Source organism: Miscanthus floridulus, chromosome 5 (genome assembly GCF_019320115.1).
Source record: "Miscanthus floridulus cultivar M001 chromosome 5, ASM1932011v1, whole genome shotgun sequence".
Lineage (NCBI taxonomy): Eukaryota > Viridiplantae > Streptophyta > Magnoliopsida > Poales > Poaceae > Miscanthus > Miscanthus floridulus.
Window position 1 is genome coordinate 138,001,608 of NC_089584.1, and position 21,417 is coordinate 138,023,024.

At 45.2% G+C, this 21,417-nt stretch overlaps 2 pseudogenes; one reads left to right on the forward strand and one right to left on the reverse strand.

The window, feature by feature from the left end:
- The first annotated feature begins 9,892 nt into the window (after positions 1–9,892).
- On the forward strand, positions 9,893–11,289 carry LOC136453810 (linoleate 9S-lipoxygenase 2-like; annotated as a pseudogene).
- Positions 11,290–15,823: 4,534 nt separating this feature from the next.
- LOC136450935 (FT-interacting protein 7-like) lies at positions 15,824–20,279 on the reverse strand (annotated as a pseudogene).
- Between the last annotated feature and the right edge of the window lie 1,138 nt (positions 20,280–21,417).

Genomic DNA, 21,417 nt, shown 5'->3' on the forward strand with positions numbered 1-21,417 from the left:
TACCATCAATACTTAAAGCAAACCTTAAGTTTCTTGCGTCATTTGCAAACTCCGGAAATTCTCTATCGATTGCTCTCCACTAGGACCCATCAGCAGGGTGTCTCAACATATTGTCTACCTTACGGTCTTTTTTATGCCATCGCAATAACTTTGTATGGTCTTTGTTTCTGAATAGACGTTTCAAGCGTGGTATTATAGGAGCATACCACATAATCTTGGCAGGGATTTTCTTCATGGGATGTTCGCCCTCAACATCACCAGGGTCATCTCGCCTGATCTTATACCGCGATGTATGACATTCTGGGCATGCATCTAACTTCTCATACTCCTCACCATGGTAGAGGATGCAGTCATTAGGACATGTATGTATCTTCTGGATTTCTAATCCCAAAGGGTAGACTACCTGTTCTGCTTCGTACATAGTGATGGGCAATTCGTTATCCTTCGAAAGCATCTTCTTTTGGATTTTTAGTAACTTCCCAAATCCCTTGTTAGATACACCATTCTTTGCCTTCTATTACAGCAATTCCAGTGTGGTACCCAACTTTTTCTGCCCCACATCACAAGTTGGGTATAGCAATTTCTTGTGATCCTCTAGTATGCGCTCGAACTTGATCTTCTCCTTTTTACTTTCGCATTCTCTTTGTGCGTCATGAATAGCCTGACCAAGATCATCAGCGGGCTCATCTTCTGCCCCTACCTCTTCTTCAGCTTCCCCCATTGCAGTATCATTGAAGGCACCATATTCAGCAATAATGTCATTATCGTCCCATTGTTCTTCTTCACCTTCTTCCATTACAACCCCGGTTTCTCCGTGCTTCGTCCAACAAATATAGTTTGGCATGAAACCCGACTTCAACAAGTGTGAATAAAGACTCCTTGAGCTAGCACATTCCTTCAAATTCTTACATATGGCACATGGGCAGCACATGAAACCATTGTGTTTGTTTGCCTCGGCCACATGTAAGAAAGAATGCACGCCCTCAATAAACTCTTGGGAGCGGCGATCAGCATTATACATCCAATGTCGACTCATCTGCATTACATGACATACATACCATATTAAAACCTAGAACATAATTAGTTAATTATGACATGCATGCCACCACACAAGGTATTAATTTATGAAAGTCTCGCTACAATGTAGACAATCCCAACTACCACTAAAAAAACTAAAGCTAAAATGCACTTTAGCAGCATAAGGATTTCACGACCAATCCCAACTAAAACAGACAGATCATATGTTTGTTCAACATCTATGGGCTTCTTCCGCAAGATCACTGCCTCATCAGCTGCCGTAGCCGCCTGTGCAAGAGAGTTTTGCACGTGTTCAACATACTCTTCCTCCTAGAACCAGCCTAAACATCCAGTGCCATCCCACTGAAATTAAAACAATTAGAACTTTAATCATAATTATCATGAAAATAAGTATAAATTAACCATAATCATTAAATGCGACAAAATAACTCACATTGCGATCCGGACACTTGTAGAAGATACGGCCCTTGTAGGGACACTCCTTCCTCACCCGGTACTCCATCACAATCTTCTCCTCACACTTACTGCATGCAATGAGAGGGAGGTCCAGCCTTTGTCGCTTTGGAACTAGATGAGAGGCCGAGGACCCAGAAGCAGTTGCCATCTACTCTCTATACTCATTTTTAATATAATATAAATTTCTCATTTTATAAACAAATAAAATTAAAAAAACTCTAAAATTCTCTATATCTCTAAACCATGAAGTGTGCTATGCATGCTAGAAATGAAAGTTGAATACTAGTTTTGAATAACTACTTTAACCTTTCTTCATCCAAATATGCAAACTTTAAAGTGATTTTGAGCTTAAATGGCTTACAAATAAAAAATCCACCATAAAAAACACATATATCTAGTCCACAAAATGAGATATGCTACTGATGAAACATAAGAGTATAAAGTTGGTCACCTTTAGAACCGAAGAATCGATGGAGGAATCGAAGAAATCTTGTGATTACCGGCGATGAGGAAGAAGAGAGGCCGGCGATGAAGCAAGAACACTGAGCTCGAAGTGGCTCAGGCTCGGAGAGGAAGAAGGGGTATATAGGAGGGGATCTTTAGTCCCAATTAGAGATAGCAACCAGAACTAAAGGTCCCTTTCTAGTCTTGGACGGAGCCTCCCACCGGGAGTAGACTTTTACTCCCGGTTGGAGGGACCAACCGGGAGTAAAAGTTAACCTTTAGTCCCGGTTGGTAGCTTCAATCGGGACTAAAAGTCCCTTGTAGGAAAAGCCTACCACAGTAGCCGTTGGGTAGGGACCTTTAGTTCTGGTTGGAGCTACCAACCAGGACTAAAGGTTTCTCTAGTCCCGGGCGCGAAAAATACCGGGACTAAAGCCAAATTTTGATGTGGATCAAAAGTCGTTTCTCTACTAGTCATTGCTTATACAACCTACTGCAGTTGAATGAAACTACTCCTACATCAATTGACCATCCAAATCCATATTACCCTGAGTTGCTTCCCCTTCGACCCCCAATTCTTGCCCATTGCCTCCAACACCGTCAATGGACGGGCCGTCCTGAACACCCTGCATCCTATACCCATTCTCCACCACCACCTCCGCCATAGGCATATTGGAACCTTGGAGATCCCTAGTGTAGCGGGACCAGTGAGCAGGGTCGCGTAAGGGCATGAGGACATAGTGTGCCGTAGTCTTCCCAGTATCAAATCTCCCCTTCAGTGTGAAATCACCATCAAACTTTGCATCCAAACGAACACAAAGGTCGTTGAAGTTAAGAGGTTCATCAAACCATTCCAATTCTTCTTCCATATTCTCAAACATACCATCTTTTCTCCTAACACTTCCTCCATACAAAACTCTAACACAACAATCCATCTGGAAAAGCATTTCAAGAAACTTCATCAAGTCATCGAAATCGTCGTACGTAATGTCCATAGTAATATTAATACATATTCTAACTATAATTGTACTAACTAATCTAATATTAACATCTATAACAGGCTAACTACAACAACTAATTAGACTAAATCCAATATATAACTAGACTCAATAACTGTACTAACTAAACTACCTAACTTTACTACATATACTAACTTACTATATTACCTAAACTAATTAAACTAAATAACTTTACTAACTCTACTAACTATACTTTAATAATTTTACTACATATTAGGGGAGTACCTCGCTGCAGCGCACTAGACCCGGCCGGGAGACGCGGGCGCAGTCCTTGGCGGGCAGCCGCCGTGCGTGGCCGGAGGGGGTGGCGCGCCGGCGTGGGGGCTCGGCGGCCAACGTGGGGGCTCGGCAGCCGCACCAGGCAGCCGACGATCGTGCCGTGCTCGACGGCGGGATGGCTGGCGCGGGTGGACGTGGTCGCGGCGGCCGGCGTGCTCGGCGACGGGCTAGCTCGGGCAGACGCGGCGGCCAGGCGGCCTTGCTGCGCTGCTCGGGCAATGGCGGCTGCTCGGCCACTAGCGGACACGGGCAACGATGGTCGGTTTTATTCGGCTCTGCTGTGCCACGGATCGGGTGATGTCCATGAACATGCAAAAACAGGTGATGTCCATGACTAACCAGCGTTGTATGACAACAAACTTACTAGTTATCAAACAAGAAGTAGTTACCTAATCAACCAGGTCAGATCCAACGTAGTGGTTATGGGGGCTCAAGCCCCCCTACTCGTCAAAGCTCCATGGATTTAACAGGAAGGGGGAGAGAGGGGAAGAAGGAAGGAAAGTTATAGGAAGAAGAAGGGAGATGAGCCCCTTAAGATCCATTCCTATGATTGCCCTTGTAATCAAATAATAATAATAATTCTATCTCTACATTTTTTTGTTTAAAATGTAACTCAACATAGAAGACCTCACCAGGATGTGAAAGGAGCATACAATTCCATTTGATGTTAGGCAACTAGAGCATGGTGTGACAAGAAACATATGAAACAAATGGCCAAATGGGCATCACCCTACAGATTGTTTAGCCATAGTACAGAGTACTATGGTCGCTGTTCGGTAAAGCTGTTATTTTTTTTAAGAAACCGGAGGGGTTTGCACCCCTACAACATTTATTGATAAAGAACAAGAACAGTACAAATACAACATTTATTCGTAATATTGGCTGCTGGAACTTTCATATGTGTTAATGATGATGCGCTGGTACTTATTCCTCTAAATTGCAATTTTTGTTTAGCTGTTTACCGTTCATATGTGTTAATAATGATGCAAGACTTTCTGACCAGAAACATAAGAAAGAGCAATTCGTTGTTGAGCATAGAGCTATAGCGAGATGACATGTTGAGATGGCGAGGCATGGAGCATGGCAAGGGAAAAAGTGTGTGGGCGTTATCCAAAGTGCTTCAATGATGTTTCATGGGCAAGCCAAGATATCTACTAATTTAGATACAAGGTACTCTACATCTAGTGTAGATGATGACCTTATTGTTTGTATGTCGTTGCGCTCAGAGTCGGTTACGAGTCGGTGATCACAACAATGCATCTATAGACGGAGCTATCGGGAGGATGAGCTTGATCAATGCGAGATCTACTGGGATCAAGGGCAGAGCTAGAATAAAGTTGCTACAATTGTGTTCGAAAAGAAAAAAGTTAGGAAGCCCATCCAATGCTATATTAAAAAATATAGACTTACAAAACAATTTGACTTACCAAATAAAAAAGGAGAACAAAAGCCCACTGTATTTTCACTGATGATCTTTAAATGGATATCGTCAGATACATAGTATGCAATGGTCGTTTCTCCACTTCCATAAGCAATATTGTAGCTGCAGCATCTGTTATGGTGGTTTGAGGAGTCACAGGAAGCCAACCCGCCTCTGGTGGAAGCTTGGCACCAGTCATTTGAACATGCAAAAACAGGTGATGTCCATGACTAACCAGCGTCGCATGACAACAAACTTACTAGTTATCAAACAAGAAGTAGTTACCTAATCAACCGGGTCAGATCCAACGTAGTGGTTATGGGGGCTCAAGCCCCCCTACTCGTCAAAGCTCCATGGATTTAACAGGAAGGGGGAGAGAGGGGAAGAAGGAAGGAAAGTTATAGGAAGAAGAAGGGAGATGAGCCCCTTAAGATCCATTCCTACGATTGCCCTTGTAATCAAATAATAATAATAATTCTATCTCTACATTTTTTTGTTTAAAATGTAACTCAACATAGAAGACCTCACCAGGATGTGAAAGGAGCATACAATTCCATTTGATGTTAGGCAACTAGAGCATGGTGTGCAAGACACTCACGTAGTACCACTGCCGGTTGAACTAAGTGAAAGTTTTTCGTGGGTTGCCCAGCTTCACGCGGGTCAAGTAGGGCATATGGTTTACACGGTAGCAGTTTCAAGCCAATGAATTCCAATACATTTTTTTAAAACAATCTATCCATCCTATCAAAATTACTTTGTCAAAAGCCCTACAAAATGACATGCCTAGTTTACCACAGGTCAACACAACCAAGCTTGTACTTGTAGTACACCATAGTAGACTTACCAACCAGTGTAGTGATCGACGGTTCTAAGTAAAGAGAACTGCATCTGCATGAACCGATGCCAGTCCCTGCATTGTATGTGCATCCAACACGCCACTCTTCACATTCCGTGCAATATCTAATTGTATCAGGATCTCCAAGTTTACGCCTTTTGGTGCTAAATGTTCTCTAGCGTGAGAACTGGTGCTCCAACGACTTCACCATCAGGAATGCTGTTGGTGGCACTAGTCCAGCCACCGGCATCACCGCCAAGAGCGGATGCAGAGTTAAAGTCCAAGAGGTGCTCATCTCCCTCTTCTTCCCTCTTACTCTTTCACTTTCTTCTCTCTTCATTCCATGGAGTCCAATGGGGGGCGCTTAAGAACCCCTAGCACCCACGCTAGATCCACCCTCATCACCACAGTCACCCTCATCAACACAATATCCATGCTTGCATAAGCACAAGCACGTACATAGTACACCATAGCTAAAACTGAGGAACTAAATGTAACTTGAATTGCTATCAAAAACACTAATTTTAATAGAGTAGTATAGACATTTGATATTTTTATACATAAAAGGGGCTACAATCCTGCGAGTCCGAAATAGAATAAAACGGAAGGCCCAATAAAATCAAAATAACTAAATGGCCCATAAGGGCCTATAGAATTGAAGCCCACAAACTGAGCGTGACGAACCAGAATACCAGATGAAGCAAATGACGAAATGGGTTACACTTCACCCGTATAGGTTGTTAGCCATACGAGTATAAAGTATTGGTGTCTGTTTAGTAAAGCTGTTGTGATCAAAATAAGCCAAGGTTATAATACACTTTTTATAACTTCTTCTAGCCATGTTTGTTTCCACCACACCCATAATATCTTTTTACACCTAAAAAGACTCAAATATCATCGTCTACCCGGTGATGCCAAGTCTGATCCCTACTCACTTGTCCACGTCTATGTCCGATACGAATCATCCTCCACTTGAAGCTCACGAGTCCACATCCTATCCGATTGCGATACGAAGATCAGATCCACGTGTGTCAACGTCAATATGAAGTCTTCAGAGCTCATGCGTTCATGCTCGATTAATGAGGTTCAGTTCAAGATGATGATCAGATCACAGAGCCAACGCCTGGAGGAAGGGGCGCACGTGGGGAAGTGGGTTGCTAGAGGCACCGCTCGCCTCGCCGCATGGGCCACCGGACCGGACGTGATGTCGCTGAGCACGAGCAGAGCAGCTAGCCGCCTGTTGCGCCGAGAACTCGGTAACGCCGCTTGGCTCGCTGTGCTGACCATCCGATGCGACGTCGTCGCCGAGCACAAGCCGAAGCAGCGACGCCGAGAGATGTCCGTCGTGCGGGTGAATGGAGAAGGTCTGCGAGCGTCAATGACTCCGCTTGCTTATTTGCTTTCTATATAGATTTGTAAACCCTACTTAACCTAAACCTGAATCAGCCCACCAAGAAATGGTCCATACAAAAATGAAGTGGCAGCAATTTGATTTGTTTTTTAACAAGTTCTGGGAATCGTTGGTGTATATGAGTTTTTTTTTTCTCAATAAATTTTAGCGATCTTTCAAAAACCATTTTTTGGAACTATTTTTAAGGAATTGTTGGAGATCCTCACAATAGTAAAGATGTTGTAATTGTGTTTCTATAATCAATTTGATCCCTAGGCCTATTCGAGAACGCCTAGAAATGTTGTTTAAATTTACAAGAAGTTTGTTCAGATTTAGAAAAAAGTAAAGATTGTGTGTAAAGATCTTAATCTTATCCTGATGTAACGCATGAACAGTATCCTAGTTTATACTAAAACGTAGGAACTGAATTAGATCTTTTCCTCCACCTTGTATAACTTCTGAGAAAAACTTTTTTCCTGAACGCTCTACCTAACAAGACTATATATATGATATATGCTAATCCTTTATGTATATATAACTAGCAAGATGGTTCACATAAATATAGGGAAACCCGTATGGAGCAGAGAGCGCGTAGCTTATATTATCTTCTTTTATATTTTGAACTATAAGATATTTTAGCTTTTCTAGATATATAAGTTTTTTATACACTTAGATATACACTGTATCTAGATATATAAATAATTAGTCGCGAGATGGGACGGACAAGTACCTAGCGACGCGGTGATTATTATGAGTAACAACGTGATTCACGCACGAGCAGCTTGCACTTGATTTTCTTATATGTACCCATTTGACACAGACTAGCAGCATCTAGCAACTTTGATGACATGGATGTGATGGCTCCCCCGGCCAGCTGTTGCCGGCCCGCACGGAAGTTGGAAAATATTGATCCATCCATCGTCAACTCCGACAACGAAAGGCTGTAATCGTGATTCATGGATCATGGGCCACCGGGCACATGCAGGGAAGAGACGAGGGCGACAGCGTGTGCTCGGCCCAGTCCTCACTCCTCACACAGAAAACTAGAGCTTAGTTATTTAGCTAATGCGACAAACCAAGATCTATCACCACATAAACTGTATCTAAAGATAAAAGTATTTTAGAGGCCGCTGTAAATCTCAGTCGTCTCTAAAATCGATTTTTAGCTCAAGAACTACTTTGAGAGCTGAATTTTGATAGAGTCGCCTTTTTTACTAAAAAATTTCTCCTTTGCAAAGAAAATCATTTGTGTGGTAGTGAAACAATAATAATGATACATTACATGGCATAGTCAGCAGACATCAGATTAGTAGCTCACTAGAGCATAAGACATGGTTCTATAGTTTGTTCGAGAAAGACTTGCGGAACTGCTAGCGCCCGAACGTTTGATCCAGACGCTAGCGTCCGCATGCCCGTCAGCACTCGACCCCCTGGTCCGCTTCCCAGTCCGCACTCCCCTAGCACATGCCCTTCCCAGTACCGCATGCCACTTCCCAGTCCGCACGCCCCCCGGTCCATTCCACACGCCCCCAGATCGCCCCGCAGCCCATCGCGTCCGCCCCACGCCCGCTACGAGCATGCTGCATGCCCAACGCCCCCCATGGCCACAGCACCCGCGTCCGCCGGCCCCAGCACCTCCGCTCGCTAGGCCCCGGCGAACCACATGCCCCCCTCCGCCCGGCTCGCCCCTCCCTAGCCGAACAACATAGAAAGCTGGAATAAAACACGTGCAACAATGTGGAACAACTACTACAACATTACGTTGAAGCAGCTGAAACACCATGAACATATTATTGCAACACACATGGAACAACTGTTGCAACATTAGGCTAAAGCATCTGAAACGCCATGAACGTATTATTGCAACATCATGGAACAACTGCTGCAACATTAGGCTGAAAGCATATGAAGCAACGCTCGAATAAAAACACTTACAACAGCATGGAACACCTACTGCAACATGATACTAAAGCAACTGAAACATTTCAAAAGTATTGTTGCAACATTTGTTCGAAGCATATGAAACATCCAGATCAGAACGATTGCAACATCATCTAGAAACAAGTGAAATATTTTGAAACAGTGCTTGCAACAAAATCTTTGAAAACCCGTTGAAACATGGGCAAAGCATCCCCAGATCTACTTGTGCAACATCCTTACGATTTAATTGTAACATACCTCTGAAGCGTCTGAAACAACTGAAAGATACAATTGCAACATATAGGGGGGAGAGCCCTGCACGGGGAGCGCCATGGCCGCCATATCTGAGGGCGTCAGGAGCTCCCTATGGGGGAGGATGCCGGTGTCGGGGAGGGCCACCGCCGGGTGGGGAGGAGGGAGCCGGGGTGGGGGGGAGGACGCCGGGGACGGGGAAGGAGACGTCGATGTGGGAGAAGGAGCCGCCGTGGTGGGGGAGGACGCCGGTGTCGGGGATGGACGCCGTCGGGGTGGGGGAGGAGGACGCCGGAGTGGGAGAGGATGCCGCCGCCGTCTAGGGAGGGAGCAAGCTGTGTGGAGGACGAGCGGAAGGCGGGGAGGAGCGCGGTCGCCGGCTCACGGCGCTGCGGAGCGTAGTCGGGGGCACGCGGTGCTCCTAGATCCATGGGGGGAGGAGAGGAGCAACGACAACGAACTTGTGGATTGACTGTGAAATGAACTGCAGTGCGAGTGGATAAGGCCGGAAGAGATGAGTGGAGGAGGACGTGTGGCCGCCATATCCAATAGTTATCTGACGCGCCTCCGAACCCGTCGGACGTAAGAGTCATAGCATTACCGAAAGACTTAGGCGTTGATGGGCGTTGGTACGATGACGGACTGGCTACCAGCTCCTTGAAGCAATAGTGTTTATCCTATACAATCAGGCGAAGCCTAGGGACGGCCTGACCACCGCCAAGAGCACCGTGTACACGCCCACGTCGACGACCGGCGCGGAGGCGTGGGTGTGGCACCTCGCCAAGGCCTACGCCAACGTGAACGACTACTGCTGGCACCAGCTCATCAGTCACTGGCTCAACACGCACGCCGTGATGGAGCCGTTCGTCATCGCGACCAACCGGCAGCTCAGCGTGATGCACCCCGTGAACAAGCTGCTGCTGCCGCACTACCGCGACACCATGAACATCAACTCCAACGCGCGTCAGATGCTCGTCAACGCCGGCGGCATCTTCGAGACCACCGTCTTCCCGCGCCAGTACGCGTTCGAGATGTCAGCCGTCATCTACCAGCAGCATGTTCGCTCGTTGGTTTCAGCCAGCCTAAACCAATCAGCCAATAGTATTTTCCTCTCACAATAAACCAGCAACAGCCAGCTCAAATCAGCCCAGAAACCAACCAGCGAACAGGCCGAAGAACTGGAACTTCACCAAGCAGCCTCCCACTGACGACCTAGGCCCTGTTTAGTTCTACCTAAAACGCAAAATTTTTCAAGATTCCCCATCACATCGAATCTTTGACGCATACATGAAGCATTAAATATAAATAAAAAATAAAACTAATTACGCAGTTTAGACGAAATCTACGAGACGAATCTTTTAAGCCTAATTAGACTGTGATGGGACATTAATTACTAAATAACAACGAAAACGCTACAGTAGCGTTTTGCAAAAAAAAAAATTTGGCATCCAAACTGGCCCCTAATCAAGAGAGGCATGGCTGTTGCCGACCCGTCGAGCCCGTACAAGGTGCGGCTGCTGGTGGAGGACTACCCGTACGCGTCGGACGGGCTGGCCATCTGGCACGCCATCGAGCAGTGGGTGACGGAGTACCTGGGCATCTCTACTACCCCAACGACGGCGTGGTGCAGGCGGACGTGGAGCTGCAGGCGTGGTGGAAGGAGGCGCGCGAGGTCGGGCACGCCGATCTCAAGGACGCGCCCTGGTGGCCTGAGATGCAGACGGTGGCGGAGCTCGTCAAGGCCTGCACCACCATCATCTGGATCGCGTCGGCGCTCCACGCGGCCGTTAACTTCGGGCAGTACCCGTACGCCGGGTACCTCCCGAACCGTCCGTCCGTCAGGCGGAAGCCGATGCCGGCGCCGGGCAGCGACGAGTACGCGGAGCTGGGGAAAAACCCGGAGAAGGTGTTCGTGCGCACCATCACGAGCCAGTTCCAGGCCCTCGTCAGCATCTCGCTGCTGGAGATCCTGTCGAGCCACTCCTCCGACGAGGTGTACCTCGGCCAGCGCGACACGCCTGAGTGGACGTCGGACGCCAAGGCGCAGGAGGCGTTCAGGCGGCACCGAGATCGAGAGCCGCGTGATGACCTTGAACGCGGACCCACGGCTCAAGAACCGCAACGGGCTGGCCAAGTTCCCCTACACGCTGCTCTACCCCAACACCTCCGACAAGAAGGGCGATGCCGCCGGCATCACAGCCAAGGGCATTCCAAACAGCATCTCCATCTGAGTTCTGAGTTCTGACTTCTGAGCGTTTTCCCGGTCCACACTTGCGCGGTATTGTGCAAATAGCCAAATACTCCTTACGGAAGCCGCCGCTACAGTTTATGTTCGGCCGTGTAAGACTGTAATAAGGCTCTCTTCAGTTCCCCAATAATGGAGTTAATTTGTGCTCCATCTATTTCTCTTAAATAAAGGAGTATATGCCACTATGTCAGGTATATATAAGAGGTAAACCCGCACCAATCCAAGACATGCATGCGCTCTTTAATAAGCCCACACCAATCCACTCACTCATTTGCAGAAGCCAAACCAGCTTCAACCGTAACTTCCGTCTATTGAGTTGCACCGACCAGTTCAACCCAAAAACTTAAGTTGATGGTGAGAGATGGACAATTCACTTATATTCCAACATTGCCCCTCACGTGGAGGCTTCCTCAAACCTCAGATGTGGAATAGGAGCGAGCAACAATTATTTTATTTAATTGAGCTGTCAGGATTCGAACTCGAGACCTCTGACTCTGATACCATGTTAATATAATTTGCGCTGGATGACCTCTATGGGTCATGACCACTCATATATATATATATATATATATATATATATATATATATATATATATATATATATAGAAGATCGCATACATGAAAGGTTACAAGCGTGACCAATGGGACACGACAATCAGGAGACACAGCTCCAAATATAGATGATCTCTTTCTAAATATAGACTGCACACTTCTATGTTTAACACCGTCACCCCGCACCAAACCAAACCTGACGCTGGACCTGTGGGCTCAAGCAATTAAAGTCCATTTCCCAACCCTCTAGGAAAAATAAAAAAAGGTTTAAAACATCACATACTCCTAGGAACAAAATAGATAAGCTGCTACTTCATTACAAGATAATCTGCACAGCTAGCAGTACATCTCCACCAAAACTACTGACAACAGAACTAGAAAACTAATGCAAGCAATAGACACAGATCGTTGCCAGTACAGGCTTCCTTGTTACTTCTTCTTTCAGAGTTGCCATCATTCAACCGAATGTCTGCATTATAAAAAGAGTTTCCATCAAACAGTGTGACATTAGTCAATGAAGCAGTAGCTGAAAATGAGACCCGACTAAGTGCCTTTAATTACTCAATGAAGCAGTAGCTTCAGACATGATTCACATTTCACAAGACCCCACAAAAACAATGTGCCAGAAAAAAAGAACAAACAAAGTGAACGAAAAGCAGTACACTTCTCTTTAGGACTGAAGGCAGTACTTACTTTACAATCCTGTACCCTGAGGCCATATTTTTGTTGATAGTTGAGAATATTATAACCATAAGAAGCTGATAATACTACTCAGAAGACAATAATGTTAGGATCATGAAAAGGAATGCAGTGTTTTGTTCCAACACTACTGAACCGAAGCGATCTTGAATCCAATATTTTGGAACTCAACTCGCCAAGTAATATTGCAGCAGAAAGCCATGCTTACATGCGAAAGACTCAGAAAAATATTTTTTTCCGACCACGCCGAAGCGCGTTTTTCATTAAGAAGAAAGGAGTTTCAAACAACAACTTGGAGACGGTAATCCAAGGTTATCGGACTCCAACGAACAACGAGCACCATAAAGCGATTACATAGCAACTAATTTGCGACTAAAACACACGAAGCAGCCGGGAAGCCTCACATCCTGGCCACGAGTGAGCGGAGGCGCCTGAACCCGGCCGTGCACCAGGCTTCCACTTCGTCCTGCACCAATAACGCGAGCTGCTGAGCCGTGGTTATCGAGCTGTTGAAGGTTTTTGCATTACGCTCCTTCCAAAGCGCCCAGCCGATGAGGAAGAAGAATGAGTCAAAGCCACGACGCTGCTGCTTTGGGATGAGCTTCCTGTTTTTTAATTTGAATGCTAACCACAATATCTATGATCAGTAAAGTAAAATAACTATGCTGCTACATTTGGTAACATCATTCAATCCTAAAAGAACAATTTCAGAGATCCAGCAGTTTAGACAATTTCAAAGATCCAGCAGTTCAGACAATTTCAGCAGCAACAACATACTAGGAAAAAGTGGCTTCACAACATACCTGCTACTTCTACTGCCCTCTTCAAGTTCCAGATCTTGATCTGAAAAATGAAATTTTATTTAGTTGCCAAGAAAGAAAACAATACAGAAACTGATCTTGATCTAACAAATGAAATTTTGTTCAATTACTAGAAACGAAAAATAGAACATTTATTAAAAGAAAAGGCCTTGTACCTTCATCAGCGAGGTCTTTAGTTTTAGTCATGAAGAGCCAAATCTTTCTCGAAATGCTCCCAAACATTGGACCGCATACGACGTGGCGTCAAAGATGTATGACTTTCACTCTCATGAGTTCCAGACCCCTCTGATGCATTGGATGGCATCTTTTCACCTGAAGAAACAGAGAAATAGTGAGTCAGATCCAAATTTTATATCATATAAACTGAAACTGAAAGATACATAGACTAGCTGATAAATATGGACAAGAAGTTTAAGGCAGCGGAGTACATTTGTAGATCATAGCAAACTGTCATCTATAAGCCTACTGGCTACAGTAAACTGATCTTATTACTGAACGCATGCACAGTGAAATGTAAACTGAATGCATACTGATCTTTCACATTAAGTGTGTTAACTGAATTCCATCCACAAATACAAAAGACAAAGCTAGCTATAGTCTCTCAAAGAAAAGAAACCCAGTGCTGAATGCATGCACAGTGAAATGTAAACTGAATGTACATAGTCCATATTGCAGCATGCTGTATATATAGGATTATCTTTGTTGACGTACCTCGACAACGAAGTGCAACCCAGCCAGCTGAAGTCTATCTACTGCTTGGAGTTGGAGTTTAAATTATATTGGCACAACAAGCATAAGGCCTCGATCGAGGAAAAGAATCCTGCGGCCGGAGCGTTTAATCTGCAGCATTATTTTCAAGAACATGATTGAATATTTCTGTGTTTGACACAATTCTAGAGACTTTCTGCAGACACCATGCATATTAATCTTGCATAAAAAATCCATGGCATGCAAGCGGAAATAAAAAAAATAAAATCCAATCTAGGCGCCGTCCATGAAGTACAATAGGGCCATACGAACTGTGAACATTCAATTCAAACAGGAGAATCAGAATATGACATATGACATATGGCGAACATTTCCTTTAAAAAAAATGGTAGCTACAGCTGCAGTGCAGCGACCAAAGATCATGACAGACAGTGATCGGGAAGCCAATGCTTCCGTCCTACACACACATTCCAGGGACCTTCATTTTCGAAACAAAATGCCCATCACCAGCTAACTTTGACATTGCAACAAGGAACGGACTTTGAAAGTCGAAACACCCGGACTTGTGAAATTTCCGGACTTCTGCTGGACACGTGTCATGTGATCTATAGTTTTTAGTTTTATGCCTTGACCATCACTAAACTGATTTTGCCATATGTTGGGAAAGAGAAGGGTTTACTAGTACAATGGAACGGAACTCATTTGGTTCGTACAGTGAGAACACTCTGATCCTTACCTGTTCTTTTTCAAGATGGGAGTACTAGTAGTAGTAAACCACTGACAACCTAGGAGCTCCACGATTCGCCTTTGAGATACTCCATCCCTAAAAAATGCAATTCTACAATAATAATAATTTTTTGCTTACTATGTTAAAATATATCAGGTTTAAGCAGATTTTTTTAGTAAAAGATACTAATATTTATCGTACTACATAGGTATCATTAGAGTTGTCACAAACTTTGTAATATGTTTATTTGGTGTGTTAGATTTTAGATATTTTAATCGAGAATGAAACAAGAATTGTATTTTTTTTAGACGAGGTAGTATCAGATTTGGAATCACACAGACAGTGGGCTTTAAAGGTACTAATAACGTTGAAAATTATGTCGAAGAGGTCAGTCAAAATGGCACCTGTGACTCACTGAATGCAAGGATTACATGTAGTAAACCAAAGTACGGACAGCCCATAGAAGACATCTCACGGATAGCGTTCAGTTGGACCTGACACCTTGTCCCAAAAAAAATGGACCCCCTTTCAAAAAAAAAAAAGTTGGCCCTGACCATTTTTTTCCACAAGACAACCAGTTGGGCCATGCTCTGCCACATACTTGCAGTCCAGCAGGAGCTGCAGGACCCTCCATGAGCGTTCTGAAGAAAACTGCAGCAGCTCTGTTCGGAAGTTTTGCCGCTGCACCGTGGAAATTCAACTTTGACATCACTATTATATTAAGTTCAGAAGTACAGCAACCTGCCTCTGCTTAGATTGGCACCCAACTAGTTCCCAGTCTGCGTAGCAGACAACTCTGGGTCTCCTATTCATAATTCGCCTGAAATTCAGATCAGTGTTTCCCAAGTAAAACTGAAATCAATCACGTAGCAAACAGATAAATCGAACTGGAAACCAAACGACACGATGCACATCATCACATGCAGTAGAGAACCACGTTAGCTGACTGACAGCACTGCTGCTGAACAAGTAGGTAAAGCAATAGCTAACGCCCGGAGTTTTCAATCATCACACATGCATGCATACCTTACCTAAGCCACAGTCACGCATCATGCGTTCGGTTGTTACAGGAAAGGTTCACAACCATCTGAATACATAACCAACCATGCAACAGAGAGAAGCTACAGAAATACCGAAGATAGCTAGCAGTTCATTGGTTTCGGATACACTTAAGAGAGAGAGAGAGAGAGAGAGAGAGAGAGAGAGAGAGACAGAGTAACCATCTGTGAGCTGCAACTGACAGGTGAAACCACCGAACCAGCAATGGAGCCAGGCACCTGCCGCGCCTAGAGCATGCTGTCAGTCCTCGCCGGCAGACGCCTGAAGAAGTTGAGCGGGACAGATGGCATCCTGTGGCGGAACCTGGGGTGCCTCAGTACGTACAGGTCTGCGAGGAAGACCACGACGCGGAACGGGGTGACGTACAGGACGATGGCGGCGATGAAGCAGAAGACCATGAACAGTGCAGTTGCCCTTGGATCCCTCCAGCTCAGCAGCGACTGCAGCCGCTCGCCCTGCGTCGCGAGGTCGCCAACCACGGTCTGGATCCTCCCCGCAACGCTGCGCAGCCTGTCATAGCGCATCTGCACGATGTCCGGCGTGCGGGAGGTGGGGAAGGTGTCGAACTCCTCGTCGAGCTCGTCGGGGTGGGCAGTCTCTGCGTGGGAGAGGCGGGTGTCCATGTGCGGCGGCTGCCTTGGCCGCCACCTGTAGTACCACACCCCGATCAGGAACAGTTAGAGGAAGATTGTGGGCAGTATCAGCTCTGGGTATAGAACCAGTATCACAAAGAGGACATGGATCAGTATGGTGGTCAGCGGGTTCCTCCAGTGACAGATCTGATCAAACCACTTCGCCACTGCAATCAAGGGGCTCAGGACACCCATGATGCGGAAGAAATTTGCCTTGCTCTTTCTCATGCTCCACATGTGCGAGTCCACGTCAAGCATATACTCCACAATTTCCTTTCGCAGTGGTGGCTCTGCACGGCCCAGCCTTGTCGAGACAATGTTTGTAGCTTGGCGCCTCAGGTTGTCCACCTGTATCACGGACAACGGGTGCACATAGTGCATCTTGGGCAGCAAGGGCTGTGAGTACAAATGCATCATGTTGAGCAGTGATGAGCATGTGAAACGGACAGCAAGCTGCACCTCACCCATCTTCTTAACGCCACCAGGTGTCAGAACAAGAAGAGGGTATGAGTGGGTATACATCCGATCAGTTTCAAGTGTCGAGAGGCGGATGCGGACATTCCCAATTCTGGTATCACGGGCACCATTGGCCTTTTCCCCGTCATTCAGGTGGCAATTGTCAAATACACCGATTGTGACCACAGTGCATGGGTCATACACCTCCCAGGTACTGTTCGTTCCGTTTGGGAGTGAAACTGTCGATTATAGTCCTAGTATGCACCCATTTCTGTCCATACTTTGCAACACAATAGGCATCAGTTGTGCCACGCCCATCCTTGGTCTTCATTGGCAACAGGCCCTGTGCTGTCAAGATACCCAGCTCAAGAATGCCAATGCTAGGTTTCCACAGAGGCTTTGCAGTTGGCCTTAAATCACTACTGTAATGTGTTGACTCATCCAAGACATGATATCCACCTTCAAGACAAATTCTCAAGTGAATCGGACTTGAAAACTTGGTCTCTTTCTTCTGCTCACCATCAATAATCACATGCTTCTTAAGGTTATACCACTGGCTGGTTAGCGACCTGTGATCCAGCCGCCGGGGTACATGCTGCAGTGAAATTATTGTCCTTCCAATTACTTCATCCTTTCCTGGGGCCACCCTGTCCTCTACACTCAAAATTAGGTGCTCTTCAAATGGCTCAGCTGCAACAAACATCAAGTCTTCATTCCACATTGGATTCAAGGTCTGGCTTGCTAATACCCTGGTTCTAAGGACTTGGTTGCCTAGCATTGCTTTGACATAAACCTCAGGGAACCTGGTCTAGTCATTTGGTATAAGATCCTGAGCTTCAATGACATTGACACGGAGATACCAAAGCTTTGGAGTAAGATAGACTTTTGATCTAATGCTTGCAAGGCCATCGTCAGGGACAGACGCTGCATCAGAATGCCATGCTTCAGGGAATGCTTCATCTGCTTGAGTGCCCATCCAAACAGCCAACATCAACTCCCCCTTTACCTTGTGCCCATTTCGGTCTTCCAACCGATACCATTGTGGAGCCAATGGGCTATCAGGTGGCACTCTCTTCGGGACCCTCATTCAGATCAAATATAACATGCCCAATGAAGTCATCCTTGACAAGATCCTTGTCCTTGACCACAATCTCCACAACTGATGACTGAATGCGCTCCTTTGAGAAGGCCCTGATTCCACTCTGGGTTGTTCTTCTTCTCGAAATGCCGAGTTTGGCCCTTATAATTTCCTAGCTTCACCTCAACATACGGGTCACAGCTCCCAGTGATGTCCTTGTTTGGAAGTTCCCTTGCTTTTACCACTCTTACATAAAGGTACTGCATCTGCTCAACCAGGTCATAGGTGGTGGTGAGCTTGTCACCAGCAGCTGCACCACCAAGGTGAGGTGAGGTCTCCTTCAAGGAGTACTCCTCCGGACGAAGCGGTGGCCTCTGCATCATCTTGAACAAAGACGATGGTTCCATCAAACTTCTACTCACAGACTTGACAAAGTGCCAAGAAATCCCAGTTGTCCCTTGTCCTAGACCAGCTAGAACAGAACAAAAGTAAACAACTAGCTTTAGATAGCTATTACAAGGAAAGAACATTAATGGACAATAATAATATTAAATGAAGATGAAACTAGTACCTCTGCAGTAAGCTTGTCAGGCTACACGGCTTAAGAGATTTTGAACATTTCCTCATCTTGCTCTGAGGGAGGAAACCAGAGAATGCACTCTACATCTCCAGTCAGGGGAAAGGACCTGCAGCAAGTATGAAACTGGAATGAACCAAACAGGTAGTGTAAAGGAACTGCATTTCACTCGATCTAACCCTGAGAACTACAGCTATCTGACCAGGGTTCCAAAGAGCGGCACTAGAGAGAGCTGTGAGAGATGGAGGAGCTGAAAAAAGTAGAGAGAGCTGTGACCAGGGTTCCAAAGAGCGGCACCGATATCTCACTTTATAGTCGTGTGCCTCTGATAACAATGAGTAACATTTCTGATCTCGACCTCGTTCATTTCGTGCATTACAAAAATGTTCGAGTAAAATGCACCCTGGGTACTTAAATTATTGGGGCATTACCATCTAGGTACTCGAACTGAAAAAGCTACCACCTGGGTACTTAAACTATGGGGACATTACCATCTGGGTACTCGAACTAAAAAACCTCTCACTTGGGTACTTAAACTATTGGGCCATTACCATCTGGGTACCGTCGCCGCCGCTGCAGAGTGAACAGGAGCGCGGGAAAATGAATTTTGATTCTTTTTCTTTTTCTGAAAATGGATGAATAGTGCTGGAATTTGTTATTTTTGTAAAAAAATAATTAGAGCTCCAAACATTCTAAAATTTTTTGTGTAGCCTCTATATGATGTACTCTACCTAGGAAAAATATGAAACTTGGAAAATGAATAGTTTTTGTATGTTTAAAAATTACCTCTTTTAATTAATAAATGAACTTCCATAAATTTTATAATTAAAATAAATAAATGTCCAAAAAGAGGCGGCCTACCTGTGCTCGCCTGCTCGCTCGCACACAGTTAGGCCGCCTCTTTTTGACAGTAATTTATTTTAATTATAAAATTTATGGAAGTTCATTTATTAATTAAAAGAGATAATTTTTAAACATATAAAAACTATTCATTTTCCAAGTTTCATATTTTTCCTAGGTAGAGTACATCATATAGAGGCTACACAAAAATTTTTAGAATGTTTGGAGCTCTAATTATTTTTTTACAAAAATAACAAATTCCAGCACTATTCATCCATTTTCAGAAAAAGAAAAAGAATCAAAATTCATTTTCCCGCGCTCCTGTTCACTCTGCAGCGGCGGCGACGGTACCCAGATGGTAATGGCCCAATAGTTTAAGTACCCAAGTGAGAGGTTTTTTAGTTCGAGTACCCAGATGGTAATGCCCCCATAGTTTAAGTACGCAGGTGGTAGCTTTTTCAGTTCGAGTACCTAGATGGTAACGCCCCAATAGTTTAAGTACCCAAGGTGCATTTTACTCAAAATGTTCTCTCCCACATGAAAGCTAGAGCAACTAATTCAAGAAATGCAAAAAAAAAAGGCTAGCTAAGGAATTAGTCAACTATACTACAAATTTGTTTAAATATTGAACTTCATTTTTTCTCCTATTCTGAATGATCATTACCTAACGTCTGCTTGACTAAACTGCGACAATGACAGATAGATGATTATATAAAACAAATGTGAGGACACTTTGTTCTGCTCTCCTTTGACGCGTTTTGCATGATGCTGCTTCTCTAAGAAGTACCTCTAACCTTTGAAATTGAAATAGGACATTCAGAGAAAACACTTAAGTCCTGCAACAAAAGAACATCAAAATAAGATTCAAAATAATGGTATATTATAGCAATGGGAGAACAATAGTGCAATAAATTGTTATAGTAATGAACAACACCCAAAGAAATATGACTTTGCTTAAACAAAAACATTTACATGGTGGCCCAAGGCCATAAGAGGGAAAAAGATTTGAGCGGAACACATTCTTGGTGGCCCCTTAGCCTGCAGCATTTCAATCGCCCCTGCTCTGCGTTCTCTCTCTTTTTCGCGACCGGGGAATATAGACCGTTTTTCATTAAGCAGAGAGAATTACACGATGCAGCTATGAGAGAACTCTCATAGCACAGATTATAAACCACCAAGCTAGTGGTGAGTGATCTAGAGTAGAAACTAGAAACAAGGAAAAAGGATACAAAAGATGGCGACTGCCCACGACACCAAAACCTACGAACTGAGCCTATAAGAAAAAGGATACAACATCGCAATGATCACCTACACAGAAGACCGTCCGGCAACAACAGCAGCAAAGCATCCTCCAACGAACCAAACGGCGGCAAAGCATTCGCCAACGAACCAACCAGCGCCCAAGCATCTGCTGGGGAACAAGCGAAGACACCCACTACGACAAAGCATCTGTAGCGGGGAAGGGCCAGGTCACTCTCTGCAGTAAAGCATCTGCCAGAGAGGAGGCCATCGACAACAACGGCAAAACATCCGCCAACAAACCAAACGACGGCAAAGCATCCGCCAACAAACCAACCAGCGCCCAAGCATCCACTGGGGGATAAGCAGCAGTGGCAAAGCATCCGCTACGAAATCCACGACGACAAATCGGGCAAGGTCAACAGCTGCAGGATAGACCAATGCGAGTAGAAATGAAGCACAACAGGCACAATGAGTGACTCCTCAAGTAACCGACGGTAGGAACTAGGCCGATTCTTCAACGACGCCTTCAGGAAGGGGAGGACGCCCATGGCAGTGACATGGACGTCGTCACCGCTGGCCCTAGAGGCCTCTAAGGCAGGTCTTTCGCCCAGAAACCGGTGGCACAGGAGCATGGGCTCAGAGAACGACGCCTCCAAGGAGGTATGTGGTGCCAAAGGCGTCACCGTCGTCCGCCCGAACTGAGCTTTCGCCCAGAGCTCCATGCA